Here is a 17,519-nt window from a genome sequence, read left to right on the forward strand (position 1 = left end):
TCTGAGAGTCCATCCATACGTTGCGTTTCAGAGATGCTTGTTGGAAGTGGAACGGTAATTATAAAAAAGATGTTTGACGGAATAGATGAGCTTAGATTTTTACATACAATTGTGACATTTGATGGAATTAGATTGAAAATCATGCATAAGTGGGCGGAGAGGCGTTCACAGTAATGAGCAATCAAAATTTGAATGGTCTATATTTTTAGTTTTTATTTTTAAATTTTTTATTGAGAAAACTAATCATTTAGTTGTTATAGTTTTGATTTAGTTGTAACTTAATTTTTTAAATTTGACTTGTTATAATTCAGTTTTTGAAGTTTTAGTTCAGTTATAAATCAATTTTTAAATTGTCTTTTGCAATTTAGTTCTTAAAGTTTCAACCCTTTAAATAATGGTCCTTATTCTTTTTTTTTTTACCAAAATGGTCCTTATATTTTAAAAAAATAAAATTATAAAGATTAAAAATATTTTATTAATTTAAAATATTAGTAATAAATTTTAATATATTTTTAATTTTTATAATTTTATTTTTTTAAATATAGAGATTAATATTTAAAAGGTTAAAATTTTAGAAACAAAATTGCATGAGGTAAAGTTTAAGGATTAATTTAAAACTGAGTTAAAACTTCAGGATCTAAGTTATAATGACTTAAAGTTCAAGAATTAAGTTACAATTAAGTCAAAAGTACAATAACTAAATAATTAATTTTTTCATTTTCATTTTATATTTATTATAATATTCATTATAAAGAATTATAAAGTTTTAAGAAATTTATCTTATTATTGATATGGATGGTTTATTTTAATATTAAATTTTTATAACTTTTATAAATTGACTATCTAGATTAACTATGTTCAATTTGGATTTAGTATTAAACTCTTTTTATAATTTTTTATTTTAGTACATATAATATTAAAAAATAATAAAAAGATCTTTAAAAAATTAAGAAAAATTTACAACTTGAAAATTTTAAATTTAAATTATATATAGTATATATATAAAAATTATAAAAATATTTAATATTAAATTAAAACATTTTGATTAAATAAGTATTGTCTGGATTAATAATAAGATAGATTTATTAAATTTTATAATTTTATTTAATAAATATAAAATAAAATATAAAAATAAAATAAGTAAATTTGGACAGTCCAGATTGCTGGACGATCCAAATTACTCATTAGGTGATGAGCATGGAAATTGAATGTAGGCTAAGAGTGATAATGTGACACAAAAGTGAAAATTCATGAATTAAATTACAATCATGAATTAAATTACAATCAAGTCAAAACTATATGGCTGAGTTATAGTGAGTTAATGTTCAAAAACTTAATTATAATTAAGTCAAAATTATAAGAATTAAATGGTTATTTTTTTTCAAAATTTACTGATAGGGGACGCAGAATCAGAATCGTGCTAGTTTAGGGACAGAATCCTGAAACACAACAAAAACACAAGAACAAAAAGAAAGGGATGAAATTTATGACAAAAATAAAAAAAGATATGAAATAAATAATGGGATAATGATCAAAGAAAAGATCCTCTAAAGCACCTGCCTCTAGGAACCTTAACCTTCGAATATACCATAAGAGTTGATCATGCTCTTGATCACGTCTGTTTCTCACACAAGATGCCACCACAAAGCATTAAGGCTCACAAAAGTTATAAAATTTAAAATGAATAATTTCATTCAACTTTGTTCCGTTCACGAGAGGGAGCATGCCTAATTTATATAGGTTCATAGAGAAGAATATTTCCTAAAATTAAAACCCTGATTTCCTAATACTAAAAGGAAAAATAATGATAAAATATTCAACCATATAATTTAGGAGATGTGATCCTAAAATTATGGGATTACAAAATTTAAAAATTAATATTATAATTAATTATGACCTTTGACTAGACTCAAAATAGGAAATCAAATCAAAGGACCATTAAAATAGGAAATGATTTAGGAGACAATCAAGGAATCATAAAGGATTTAAAATCACGTCACCCTTGACTTCTTCACTAGAGTTTCATATCTCCTTGCTTGCAAGAGGCTCAACTTGTAGTCTTCCTTGCATTAGGCTAAGGTTTGTATCTCTTGGGCTTGACTCTTCCTTAGCATGTAAGTCCTGTACAAACTCAGCTTTTTTCTTGCCATCAGTGTTAGCATGCTCAGAAAAAGGCAAAGGTAAAATATCAATAGGAGATAATGGATTGAAACCATAAACAATTTCAAATGGAGAATAAGAAGTAGAAGAATGAATAGCCCTATTGTAAGCAAATTCAATATGAGATAAATAATTCACCCAATTTTTCAAATTCCTTTGAATTATCACTCTTAGCAGTGTAGTCATAGTTTTGTTAACTACCTCAGTTTGACCATCAGTTTGTGGATGGGCAGTAGTGAAAAAAAGTAACTTAGTCCCTAATTTATGCCATAGGGTACACAAAAGTGACTAAGAAACTTCACATCCCTATCACTCATAATAGTCTTAGGTAAACCATGCAAACGAACAATTTCTTTAAACAATAAGTTAGCAATGTTAACAGCATCATTAGTCTTAGCATAAGCAATAAAGTGTGCCATCTTAGAGAATGTAACACTTTCCCCGAGTGTTATTCAAAAATTACATAATTCAAATAAACTAAGTGTGGTTAAGGAGTTGATCCTCTAACTAACTTAAGAAATAAATCATTTAAAACCTAAAAAAAATTATAGGTTTTACCTATAGCGCACGGAAGCAAGCCAGACGAAAGTGGACTAAAAAGATGCGGTCATGACAGCATTAAATTGCTATCACGACAGCCTTCTTGGGCCAACTTCCGGGAGATGCTATTCCGTCATTTGACTTTCGATCGAAGTGATTTTAAAGCTCACACGTCACATTCAAAAGATACTATAAGTGTACTAAATTTCAAAAAAAATCCAACGGTCGGATTAAAAATTAGACATACTAAAAGATTGGTTATTTTTGCTGTCATGACAGCTCTTCCGGACTAACTTTTGGGGTGCACTATTTCATCATCCGACCTCCAATCGAAGCGATTCCAAAGCCCACATGTCACTTTTAAATAGTACTATCAGCATACCAAATTTTGAAAAGATCTAACAGACGGAATAAATTTCGTGCATGTTGCAACATTATTAATTATTGCTGTCATGACAGCACTTTTGCTGTCATGATAGTTGCTTCGGACCAAATTTTGGAGTGTGCCATTTCTCTGTCCGATATTTGCTTGACATGATTCCAAAGCCCACACGAAGCTCATAAAAGGTTTTACTTGTGACCTAAATTTTAGAGAAATCCAACGATCAGATTAAGATTTGGACACCCGGATGCAAAAGTACAGGTTTTTGGAAAAAACCATTTTCAAAATTGTCCAAATCTCATCCTAATGGTCATAAACTTATGGGAAAACTTTGGACACATCAAATGGGACTAAAAACACCTGATAGAACATTTAAATGGTAGAAAAACCCTTTATACTAAAATTTGACCACTCGGGTGCCATTTCTAAAATGGACCCTAAACCTCCAAAATGCACAAATCACACAAGAGTGGCAAAAAACTATTCCAAATATCATATACACATATGAATACACACGCTAAAAATTTTCACTTGGCTCAGAGATCTCTGTGGGGCCCACGCACCCACTCTCTTTATCCAAGGTATATGTTTGCCCATAACACAAATTCATACATTAAAATAGATTTGAGACAACCACACATACTCACGCACATATACATAATCATATCCTACTGGCACCTTAATCCTAAATACATTACAATAGATTTGCTTAAAAGAAAGGAATTGCAGTTCTTTACAATTCACAAATAACCCCTAGCTCTGCTCCTTTCCCCATCCTCCACTGGTTCCTTCGCCTGGACCTAGAATATTGAAAAGAAAGGGGTGAGACAACCACAGTCTCAGTAATAGAGAAATCTACATTAATTATTACAAAGTAAGCCATAATCGAATAAACGAATAATAAATTCAACATAGTATATAATTTAACCATTTAAAATGCATGAATGCATGACGTAGGCCGGTATAGCCTTTCATGACCAATAGAATGCCCCCTGGTACTCTTTAACTCGCAGGTAAACCTTATACCTACTTGTACCTCCACAGGCATAAAACATAATCTAAGTCATGATCTAATTCACCGAACTGCCTATGCCCCTACGACGTGAATCCTGAGCAGTCGAAGCTAACTCCCTCCTCGAGCCAGCCCGACTTACTCTCCATGTAAGGGCTACCTTGGCCTAAGAACTCAACCTCACACTTCATATGTTGGATTCCCCCCCCACTGAGAGGTGTCAAACACTCAATACACTAACCACTTTATTGCACTGAGCCCACAATACGTAAGGCAACACTGAGTATTGGCAGTGTGCCATAGAATATCAAAAGTCCACACCTTCTCATTGGTGAACTCCCACTGAGATCATGCCTTTTATTCGTGTCTACCTTTCCCGAGTATTGACCACTTCAACACTCTAAGGTAGTATAACATTTATAAATCTCCTTTAAACAGTTCCTTAGCCTATCTAAGGTACCTTATTTAGTTATATTTTCTTAAGTGCAACTTCTATTCCTTATGATTAAAATACATGTAAACAAATGTTTCCATAAAAACATTATTGTTAAACAATTAGAAAACATATTTGTACTATAATCCAAATATTACACCGTAACCCCTTATAAAGCATATTTAATCTTTTAAAATAAGTAATGCATGATAGCTAGTAATATTTATTCAAAAATAGCTAAAATAAAATAATAAGAAATATAAATTTCCTTGTTACCTCAATCCTTTGGTACCAAAAGGGTTCCTCTTGTACAAAATAGGACTCGGGTTGTTACTTAACTTTCAAACAAACTCTACCAACAATCCCTACAATATATAAGTGATCCACATCACTTATCATGACAAATAGCATTTATGAAGACTATAACTCATACCACACAACTTGGGTTAATGAGTCATAATCCATCCTAATGGTCTATATATTAAACCAACCATTCACATAGTATCACTTAACTACTAAAACCATTTATTAGCCATCGCTAGGCTAATTTTCAATTTATATAATTTTTAATCAATTAAAAACCTTTACTTAGTGTCACCAACTTTCACCATTAGTCCTTGTAATGAAAACCAAACCTTAATCTAAATCTTATTAGGCTCAAATGGCAAAATTATAACTAAATCAATAGACTTAAATCATTGAAGAGCAAAACCCAACCTCTTGGGGTTTGATTTGTGCCCAAAACACCTCTTTTCATTCAATTATCTACTTAAAATATTAGAACACCATATAGAAACTCAAAACATCCTTCCTAGAACCCAAGAAAACTAAAGCTTACAAAAATAAAGCATTTTGGATCAAATGTCAGAAATTTCCTTTTCCAAAATTGAGAAAAACAAAGAGGAGGGAAGAGGATTGAAGTAGGGAGTTTACTTATTGCGTAGTCGAGCTCGCAACGGCCACAAAGCCTCCTAGATCCGAGCCTAACTCCCTCTTTCTCCTTTCTTCTTGCTCTCTCTCTCTCTCATGCAGTAATTTCCTTCTTTCCTTATTTCCTTTTCTGCATTTTTGCATCTGTTTTTTTCTGTTAAATTGCTGATATTAGACTTTGGGAAAAATTATAATAAAGGGCCCAACATTTTTTATTATAACACAAAAGGCCAGGTCAACTTTGGTAATTTTTCCATAGTTAAAAATCAAATAAAACCAAACTTTTGCTGAGAAAAATTTAAACTCTGGACCTCTATTAAATTATTCTTAATTTTAATTTAATTATATATTTTTATTTTATTTTTTATTTTTTTAGTAAATTCGAGTCTTAAAATTTCGGATGTTACAAAGAATTTGTCAACAATAAAAAATATGGAATCTTTTCCTGCAGAAGATTTAGGAAATCCAATTACAAAATTCATAGAGATATGTTCCCAAGGGTGAGAGGGGACAGGTAAAGGAGAGTAAAGTCCATGAGGTTGGACCTTAGATTTTTCCTGTCTACATTTAATGCATTTATCACAAATAGATATGACATCTTTTCACATGCAAGGCTAAAAGAAATGATCAGACAAAATAGCCAAAGTTTTCTCTACATCAAAGTGTCCCATCAAACCACCACTATGTGTTTCCTTAGTAAGCAACTCACGCGTAGAACAAATAGGAATGCATAATTTATTTTTCTTAAAAAAAATCCATCAAATCTAAAGAAATCACCAGATCCATGATTTTCACAAGATTTTCAAATATTTTAAAATCAGAATCAATTTTATAAAGATCTTTTAGAATCTCAAAGCCAAGTAATTGAGCACACAAATAAGAAAGTAATGTATACCTTTGAGATAAGGCATCAGCAACAATATTGTCTTTACCTTGCTTATGCTTAATCACATAAAGAAAGGTCTCAATAAATTCCATCCAGCGAGCATGTCTCTTATTCAACTTACCTTGAGACTTGAAAACTTTAAACTTTCATGATCAGAATGAATGATGAATTCCTTGGGCCACAAATAATGTTGCCATGTTTCTAAGGCCCTCTTTAGAGCATAAAGCTCTTTGTCATAGGTGGAATAATTCAAAGCTACGCCATGAAGCTTTTCACTGAAGTAAGCTATGGGCTTAAAATCCTGCATTAAAACAGCACCTATACCAATACCAGAAGCATCACATTGAATTTCAAATGCTTTAGAGAAATTAGGCAAAACAAGTAAAGGGGCATTAGTCAATTTATCCTTTAGGGCTTGAAAAGCCCTTTCTTGTGTCTCACCCCATTTGAAGGTCACATTCTTCTTAACAAGTTCATTAAGAGGGGTAGCAATACTAGAGAAATCCCTAATAAATCTCTGATAGAAGCTCGCTAAACCATGGAAGCTTCTCACTTCACTTACATTCTTAGGGGTTGGCCATTCACGAATAGCCTTATATTCACTCAAGGTGTCAAACACAGTTTTAAGATGATTCATATGATCAGTCAAAGATTTACTATAAATCAGAATATCATCAAAGTAAACCACAACAAACTTGCCTATAAACTTTCTAAAAACATGATTCATTAATGCCATAAAAGTACTAGGAGCATTAGTCATACCAAAAGGCATAACTAACCATTCATATAATCCAAATTTAGTTTTAAAGGCAGTTTTCTATTCGTCACCCTCTTTCATATGAATTTGATGATAACCACTTCTAAGATCAATTTTAGATAAGGTAAAAGCACCATGCAACTCATCAAGCATATCATCAAATCTAGGGATAGGGTAATGATACGTTATAGTGATTTTGTTGATTGCTCTACAATCAATAGACATCCTCCAAGATCTATCTTTTTTTGGCACCAAGATAATAGGGACAGCACAAGAGCTAAGGCTCTCTCACACACAAAGCCTTTCATCATCAATTCCTCTACTTGGCGCTGGATCTCCTTAGTCTCTTCAGGGTTAGCCCTATAAGCAAGCTTGTTTGGAATAGTAGCTCCAGGCAAGAAGTCTATCCTATGCTCAATTCCTCTTAAGGGAGGAAGTCCATCAGGAATCTCATCAGGGAATAAATCTCCATAATTCTACAACAAAAAGACAACACTGGAAGGCAAAGTGGGGTCAAGAGTGTTAGTAGAAAAATAAATATTCTTGAAAATTACAATAAAAGCTTGCTTACTCATCAAAGCCTCTTGAATCTCACTTTTCTCACACAATAATATTGTATTTTCACTATTTTCCTTCACTCCCACCATTCTATTTTTTTTCTTTCCTCACCTTCTCACCACTCTTTTTCCTCTCTTTTGATTGATTTTCAAGTAAAGTAATACTCTCTTTCTTTCCTTTTTCAACCATGACACAATCAAGGAGATCTCTCCTTTACTTGTAATCTTGACCAATCTTTAGTTGATATTCATAGGCTTGGATGGGCCTAAGAGGATTTAATACAATAGTCTTGCCTTTAAAAGATACCTTGTATCAATTTCTAAAACTATCATGAGTAGCCTTACTATCAAACTGCCAAGGCCTACCTAATAACTGTAACAACCCAATTTAAATTTTAATAGTTAATTTGAATTAATAGAAATTTTAAAAAATATTTAGAGGTGAGTAAATTAGTAGGAGATGATTGTTAAATCTAATTAGGATATAATTCAAAATTAAAATTTAAAAAATTAATTAATTAATTAATTAAAAAATATTAAATTATTATTATTATTATTAAAAAAGAAAAGAAAATGTATACAAAAAAGAAGAAGAAGAAGAAGAAGAAGAAATGGTTGCTTTTGGCATGCTCCCACGGCAATCATGACATATATATATTATAATAAAAAAAAAAAAAAAAGAAGAGAGAGGAAAGAGGAAACAATAAAAAAAACATGTGGGACCCGCAGTATTTTTTTTATAAAAACACCCTCTTTCCTTCGTTTCTTCATTTCATCCCTGTACGCGAGCTGAGGCAGAGAGCGAGCGAGAGAGCGAGCGACACTGACGGAGAGGCTGACTGATTTAGAAGGTGAAGCTCTAATAGGATATTTCATATGAGATTTTAAGTATTCTAAGATTAGGTAAGTGTTCTAAACATTTTTCTTAGTCATCTTTTCTCTTTGGTTTATGATTTTGTGGTAGTAGAAAATTTAGGATTTGGAAGAGGGATGAATTTATGTTGAATAAATATGGTTTTTGAGATTGTTAGTAGTGTAATAAATATTCTAGAGTATTATTTTGTTGATAGAATTAGAATTTGAGGTATTTGAGTTTATCCTAGATTCTTATGGGTAGATTTTTGGTTAAATCTAAAAATATAAATTGATTTATTGATATTTAGATGATTATTTGAGATGAGAAATAAATTATTATGGCTATAGAATAATGATTCTAGGCTTGAAATCAAGTTTGCAATTTTTGGGTATTTTTATTTGTGAATTTTTGGAATAAAAAGAGAAATTTAGATATTAGAAAAATATTTGAATGAAATTATTGTGAAGGAGACTATTGAACCAAGTAGATAGGTTCAAATACATGAAATTAAATTTTAGAATTCAAGAGACTAAGAATAATTTCTTAAAAAATAAATAAATAAATATAAAATAAAATAAAATAAATACTTAGGTGTTAGAGTATGAGTGAAAATTGTGTTGATAATATTATTGACACATTGAGATATGATCAATTGTAGATTAATTTTCTTTTGACACCATTCAAGCTTTGGAAAGCTTTGAAAGTGTTGTAACTTGAAGGGTAACCTTTGACCTCTCAAAGGTTGAGATAACCGAGGGAAATTTATTTTATGCATTTGTATGTTAATTAATTAATTATGTTGGTGAAACAAAAGAATATATATATATATATATATATCTAAATTTGAAATAGTTGTTTGTAATGCATATGGCTTTGTTGAGACCTTATGATTTGTGACCGAGTTAATTGTGACTTGGTATAAGTAATGAGATTGATGTTGATGATGATGTGCACAATCTTGACTATAAATTATGAATTATATATATGAGTTTTTTAAAATACATTTTTTTTAGTATGATCATATGGCGGGAGTTCACCTTAGCGAAGGAGTTAGCGATTACATAAAAATCCATAAAAATCCATATGGTACTTGGTTATTAACCGATAATCCTAGGGGTTATAGCTGCTACTTACCTTGTAAGGTACTGTAGCATTGTTCCTATTAAGGGACTTGACCCTACTGGCCTACCTGGAGTTTTGGGTAGAACTAGTTTTGGGTATGACATCCCATAGTGTGTGATTTGGGGGAAACCGTGTTCATAAGTGAGTAAGGTAACCCTGGCCTGGTAGCCTCTCATGATATGATTAAGGCTTTGGGTAGTCTCACCACATGGATGATCCCTTCCGATTGTTGGCCCACGGATTTCATGTCAGAGGAAATAAGGGGGGATATAAGGAAGAAATTAATCATGCATATTATTATTATCATGCCATTTGAGTGATTGATGGCTATGTTGAGAATATGATTATAATTGTAGCAATGAGAACATGTAGCAATTATGCAAATAATGTATATGTGGCTATTTGTGCAAATTTTATACTTGACTTTATTCTTGAAATTATTCACATGAGTTAAATATTAATGTGATCAACATGTTATTAATGTGATTGTATGAATGGTCACCTTGATAAATTTATTGGTCACTTACATTCATGATTGATTATCATTCATTTGTATAACTTAAATATATCTTGGTTACTGAGTGGTTGTACTCACCCCTCTCTTTTAACATATTACAGGAGCTAGCTCATCTGAGAAAAATAGAGGAAAGGAGCATTAGGCCAAGTGATAATAATCACTTTTGTAGGCCTCTCTCCTTTTATTTGATATGTGTATTTAGTTTATGATATTACCATCTAGGATAATATATTCTTGATCCACTTGCATTATGGGTTTTGTGTTGGGAAAAATGTATTTTAGGCCCTGAAGAATGTGGTTTGATGCTTGTGTTATAATTACGGGCCAAAATATTTGTGTAGGTAAAAATAGTTATTATCATGCTTCCGCATATATTTAATTAAATGATATGAGTTCTTAAAATATTTTTAAGACTTGGGATCCCTTTGTATTAAATAGTTTGTAAAAAAAATAAATACATGTTCAAAATTCATTTAAGTTAATCTTGTAATGAATAATCCATTTGGGTTAGTTCTTGATTAACTATGATTAGTGTGATGATTAAGTCCTAATTTAGGACGCTCATTACAAATTGGTATCAGAGCCAGGTTTCAATCCTGGGACCTGTGGGTTATGTGCCCACTATGCTTCCGCTGCATTTGCATATAGAATTGGCAATTATCATTATACACATATTCTTTTCCTCTGTGAGCTAGCACTAACTGTTTTTCATTTGTGGTATTACTTCCATCCTTAGGAGGGGAGAATATGGTACTAACTAAGAACACTGCCGCTAATAATTTGGCAATTCCACAAAGACTAGAGGATCAGGTGGTGGTGAAAGATGAAACAATACCGGTTCAAGTCCAACAAGGACAGGTGGTGCTAGAGTTACTAAACTCGACTGAGCAAGTTCAAGTCTTGACTCAAGCAAGACCTTCTACACAAGCTCTAGTTCAAGCTATTCCTACGACTGGTAATAACAACGATATAGCCCTCCTTACTTCAATATTGATGGACATCCAGAAGAGGATGGATGTTTATGACCAAGTTATGTTAGGGAAGGTTGCTGAGGGAAATAGAAAAGTCATTGTGAACTCTACTGGTAACCCTGAGGAGAAGCAAGGGGAAATGAATTTGGAAGTTAACAATCAACAAGAAGAAGAGTCCTTTAAGGATTTTGAACAAAGTGATCAAAGTAACTCTATGAGGCAGAGGAAAGGGAAAAATAAAGGCAAAGAGAAAGTGAAAGAGGTTACCATTGACCATGCATTCAAGAGGTTTGCAAGATTGAGCCTGCCATCATTTGAGGGTTCTATGGTAGACCGAGCTGGCAAGAAATGGATTGATGAATTAGAGTCCATTTTCTCTGTGATGACTTGCATTACTGAACAACGGGTTTGATTGGCTATTTTCAAGCTTAAAGATGCGGCAAAATAATGGTGGGAAAGTATTAAGCCTATTGATGGATCTGAATTGACTTGGGAGCAATTTAAGAAGAGGTTCTTTGCCCACTACTTCCTGCCAACTGTAAGGGCAGCAAAAGAAGCTGAGTTCCATAACTTAAGACAAGGCAATATGGATGTTGAAGAGTTCATAGCCAAATTCAATGAGCTCTCTAAATATTCCTTATACTTGAGGAGTAATGCTGATGAAGAATGGAAGTGTGAGCAGTTCCTAGACAAGATGAGACTTGAGTATAGCAGGCAACAGGCAGTGTGGCATAGTGGGAGTTGTACAAATAATTCAAATTCAAATTCAAATTCAAATATCGGATCCTGAGTTCGAATCCGGCTAAACCCAAGAGGAGTTTCATTTTATGTAACAGCACGGCCTCACCACTGCCTCCACAGGGTCTTTTATCGGTGCTGGGACCCCTCCCCTCACGGGGCCCGAATCCAGCATTCAGCACTGGTGGTGCAGTGCCTATTCCTCACCCCACCCTCACGGGGGTCTTTTGGAACCTCCCCAGACTCGAACCTCCAACCTCTACCACCTTAACAAAGTTGAGGCTAAGTCTGCTACCACTGAGTCAATTTGACTCAGTGGTACCAGACTTAGCCTCAACTTTGTTAAGGTGGTAGAGGTTGGAGGTTCGAGTCTGGGGAGGTTCCAAAAGACCCCCGTGAGGGTGGGGTGAGGAATAGGCACTGCACCACCAGTGCTGAATGCTGGATTCGGGCCCCGTGAGGGGAGGGGTCCCAGCACCGCCAAAAGACCCTGGGGAGGCAGTGTTGAGGCCGTGCTGTTAGAATAACAAGTGTCCAGCAAGCATAGGGGCTACATTACATAATACATTACAAGTATAAACCCCAACAGAGAAAGTAATTAACACTTGCTTAGAAACCTTAATTTCAGCACACTCATTCAACCATTGCAATTTGTAGGGCTTAGGGTGTAGAATTAAAGGTAGAGATAATTTATCTACAAGTAAAGTGCTAGTTACATTAGTGTAACTACTACCATCAATTACCATGCTACACACTTTCTCTTTGATGAAGCATCTAGTGTGAAAAATATGCTCGCGTTGGTTATGTTCATCATCCTCCTTTGGTTGAATATTGAGAGCTCTTCTTGCCACCAATATAGAGTCAACTACACTATTACATTCAAGCTCATCATTTGATTCATGGGAGGTAGAATCATCATCAACATTATGACCATCATCTTTATCAATTTCATGCACACTATCATAGCCACCATCATCTCTCAAGATCATAACTCTTTTTATTGCTACAATCTCTCGCCATGTGGCCCACACCATGACATTTGAAATACTTAATAGGACAAGTGTTAGATGAATAAAAAGAAGGTTTAGGGTTAGAAGTTTTACCGTCACACTTGGTCTTTATTTCTTCCTTGGCTTGAGATATATCTTTGGCCTTAGAATCTTTCCATTTGAAAGTTGTCTTGGAGTCTTTCCAAGAGGACTTAGAATGTTTGTTCTTATTTCTCTGCTTCAACTTTATAGCCGTGTATGAGCTCTTCCTTATCCACAAAAGTGTACAAGTCAAGCTTATCTCTTAATTCTGGCCTGAAACCATCCATAATTCTTGACATTGCTTCACATTTATTTTCTTGAATGTTTACACGAAACTTTAAAATATTCAACTCATGCACACACTCCTCCACTGTCATAGATCCTTGAGAAAATATTCTCAATTTTCTATTCAGCTCTGTGTAGTAGTAGCTAGGGACATAAGCCTTTCTTAAATACCTTTTAAGCTTCTCCCACTTTTTAATGGGCTTTTTCCTAAGTTAGCTTCTTTTATACTGTAAATCTTGCCACTAATAAACAACATAGTCGGTAAAATTCAAAGAAGTAGTTTTTACCTTCCTTGACTCAAACAAATCAAGAGTCATGAAGATTTAGTCCATCTTCATTTCCTAATCAAGGTATTTTTCTGGATTGTTACTACTCTTGAATGAAGGATACTTTACTTTCTGGTCCGGTGAGTCAATATCACGCTTTGAGGATTTCTTTCCCTTAGGAGAAGGGGGCTCTTCATACTCCTCATCATTGCTGGGGGTCTCACGCTCCTTTCCTTTAGAAGAAGAAGTCTCCGACTCATCTTTATCCTCCTTATGGAACCTATGATCAAGTTCTAAGCGAAACTGCTGCAACTGTGTTTTGATAAGTTCTAAAACAGAGTTCATATCAATACTAGGGGATTCATCCTTGTTACTCATGTTCACAGAAGCACTAGAAACCATATAAGATAAAAATGGGTCCTCACACACACAAACTTATGTGTTTACTCTCAAGATAAATAAAGTCACTCGTGTTTCACAAAAAAAAAAGTTAATGGCTTTTTTTTTATGAAAAACACACTTGCCTTTTACCACTCACTAAGCTTGTGGATAAAATTTAATGGTGAAACCAAACACAAATCAAGAAATTAATAAACAACCAAGTGAATATCTTCTAAATTAAAGAAACTAAAAAACAAGCACAAATAGGAAAGTAAAATTTTCAAATAAAATTAAGCTTGCTTAAGGAAAAACCACACGTGACAACAAAAATAAGAAAGAAAGAAATAAAAATCTAAGAGTCAAACACTCAAAGACAAAAATAGAAAAACTAAATAAAATAGGAGAGTAGCACAAATAGCAAATAAGAAAGTAGAGAATTTGAAAAGTGTTATCAAAAATTTAAAATAAGAAAGTGATCAATGTAGAAGACTTTCTTATCATCCAAGTTGACTTTTCTCTTTAGGCAACCTCTTGGTGACTTAGAATTCAAGAATAGTCTTTTTCTATAGTCATAACTCATAGCAATATTTTTTTTTCATAATTTTTTTTGAATTTTTGAATTTTTTTTCTCTTTTTTTCAACACACTAACCCCTTTTTTTTTGCCTTTTTTTGCATGAATTTCTAGGTATATTTTCTCTCTCTCTTTTTTAAGAAGTCTAATAAAATAAAAACTCACATAAGATAAAAAAAATCACAAAGATGAAAAAGAAAAAAACTAAAAGATAGAAGTAGATGGGGTAGATAAGAGATGATCACAAAAAGAAATAACTCAAGATGAAAAAGAAGAAGAAAGGACAAGAATTTGAACCAAAACTAGCAACTAAAGCTCTGACACCAATCTAATAGGAGATGTGGAAGCAAAATCATGCTATTTTAGGGACAGAACCCTAAAACACAACAAAAACACAAGAACAAAAAGAAAGGGACGAAATTTATGATGAAAATAAAGAAAGATATGAAATAAACAATGGGATAATGACCTAGGAGAAGATCCTTTAAAGTACCTGCCTCTAGGAACCTTAACCTTTGAAGACACCACAAGAGTTGATCATGCTCTTGATCACGTCTGTTTCTCACATGGGATGCCACCATAAAGCACTAAGGCTCACAAGAGTTATAAACTCTAAAATGAATAATTTCATTCAACTTCTGTTCCGTTTATAAGAGGGAGCATGCCTAATTTATATAGGCTCATAGAGAAGAATATTTCCTAAAATTAAAACCCTAATTTCCTAATACTAAAAGAAAAAATAATGATAAAATATTTAACCACATAATTTAGGAGATGTGATTTTAAAATTATGGGATTACAAAATTTAAAAATTAATAGCATAATTAATTATAACCTTTGACTAGACTCAAAATAGGAAATCAAATCAAAGGACCATTAAAATAGGAAATGATTTAGGAGACAATCAAGTGATCATAAAGGATTTAAAATCATGCCACCCTTGACTTCTTTACTAGAGTTTCATGCCTCCTTGCTTGCAAGAGGCTCAACTTGTAGTCTTCCTTGCATTGGGCTAAGGTTTGCATTTCTTGAACTTGACTCTTCATGAATTTGGATGTTAAGCACATTATACACGTATAGATGCTCTCCTTTGGGCTTAAAAGGAGTGTCCCAATGCTCTCTAAGCTCTTGAACGTATTGCATAATACTGAACAAGGCTTGCTTCATGGCTTTAGTTCGGGCTCTTATCATTGGACCTCCAATATATTGTAATGGGTCTTTAGGTACTTTGGATTGAAAGTATTAGGCTCCTTCCATGTCACCATACTCATGATTACCATTTTCAAGCTTTGTTGCCATTAATACTATGCCATCTGTGCCATGGGGTCTGTCATTTACCCTCTATTTGGATGGGAAGAAAAGTTGAGAGGAAAGAAAATAAAGAGAAAAGAAAAATAAAAAGAAATTATTATCACTCCTCCTAATTGGATAGACAAGAGAAAATACAAAGAAAAGAAAATGAATAGATAACATGATACCTATAATACCCTTATTATAAGTAGGGATGAATATGTGTTGAGACTGGTAAAGTTTAGATTGAATAGTAAAATTCAGATTGAGTAGGGACTTTATAAAATATAATAATATGAAAATAATTTTTTTAATGTAATTTTTTCTTTTATTTTATTTTTAAAAATATAATAGAACATGATATAATATATATATATATATATATTATTTTTAAAAATAAAACAAAAGAAAAAATTACATTAAAAATTTTATTTTCATATTATTATATTTTGTAAAGTTCCTTCTCAATCTGAACTTTACTATTCTCAACACATATTCAACAAACAATAATCACATAATATCAAAGTAATAGCCCTCAATTTGTTTTCAAAATGCGAGATTTTGATTTCGTCAAAAGCATGTTTAAATAAGAGGGTTAATAGAAGTGTAAACATATATCTCAAGACTCAAAGAGGCACAATTATTTTTTTACGAAATATGTCATGCACCGCAGCATATGGCACAAAACAACGTACTTTGTTCTTCTCTATGCCATGCCCAATGGTGTGGCATACAATGCACTGTGGCGCATATGATAGTAAATTTTACTATCATATGATAGTTCATAGAGTGAACTTCCACCACGCGCTATTTTCACATTGGACGTCCAATTGGAGTGATTTAAGCACCCATACAAAGCTCATAACATATTCTATCTAATGAGATAAGTTTGACTCGATCTAACAGTTCAATCTAAATTTGAACACTCAAGTGTCAAAAGCTACTTTTTCTATTAAAACTTGTACCCTAAATGTTCAATTTTCATTCCTTATCCTATTAGACTATTTTAGGCCTTGAACCAAGTTCAAAAGAACTATACACACCTAGTTAACATGTCAAATCATATATATCACATCAAATACTCAATTTGATCTCTCAACGCTACTTTATACACTTGTGAATTTATATGAGGCGCAATACATATAACTACATATACATATATACTTGTTCGACTTCAATCATCTGATTTCCTCATATGGGGCTAAGCCTCACCATACGATTGAAAATAACGCATCAACTCTTTTAAATGGAGCTCAACCTTACCATTTGTGTCAGGTTTTCACATATACACATAATTGCACATAACAAAATCACATTCAATACAAGTGGAACAAGTTATATAATAACACACACTTGCTTGATTGACATTTAGGCCTACCCACATACCTACTATTGTGATACCCTCGGTGAGATGCAAAATCATAAGCACAAACAAGTTTTCAACCAATATATATATATATATATATACACACACATATTCACATAATTATTTCACATACACTTATGTATCCTACTTGGCAACTTAACTTTAACAATATATTATATATTCATTATTCATAATGGTAGTCATATCACTATCAAGCGAAGCTATTCTTTTCTTACTTCATTTCCTGACCTTCTCGTACTCTCTTTCACCTGTGTATAAAGGTAACTAAGTGAGATGTAATTCCTATTAACTTGGATAAACCTTAAATATCAATTAGTAAGTAAAATTTTAAACAAGAGATAAAATAACATGATTTTCAATAAAACAGTATAATATGTATATCCACAAATTCATACTCATCCATTCATCATTTATGTTTCTGTACTCCCGATTTCACCTAGTGGAGC

The sequence above is a fragment of the Prosopis cineraria genome, unplaced genomic scaffold, assembly GCF_029017545.1.
Source record: "Prosopis cineraria cultivar Desert tree isolate PC_DT_omini unplaced genomic scaffold, ASM2901754v1 PC4, whole genome shotgun sequence".
Taxonomy (NCBI): Eukaryota; Viridiplantae; Streptophyta; class Magnoliopsida; order Fabales; family Fabaceae; genus Prosopis; species Prosopis cineraria.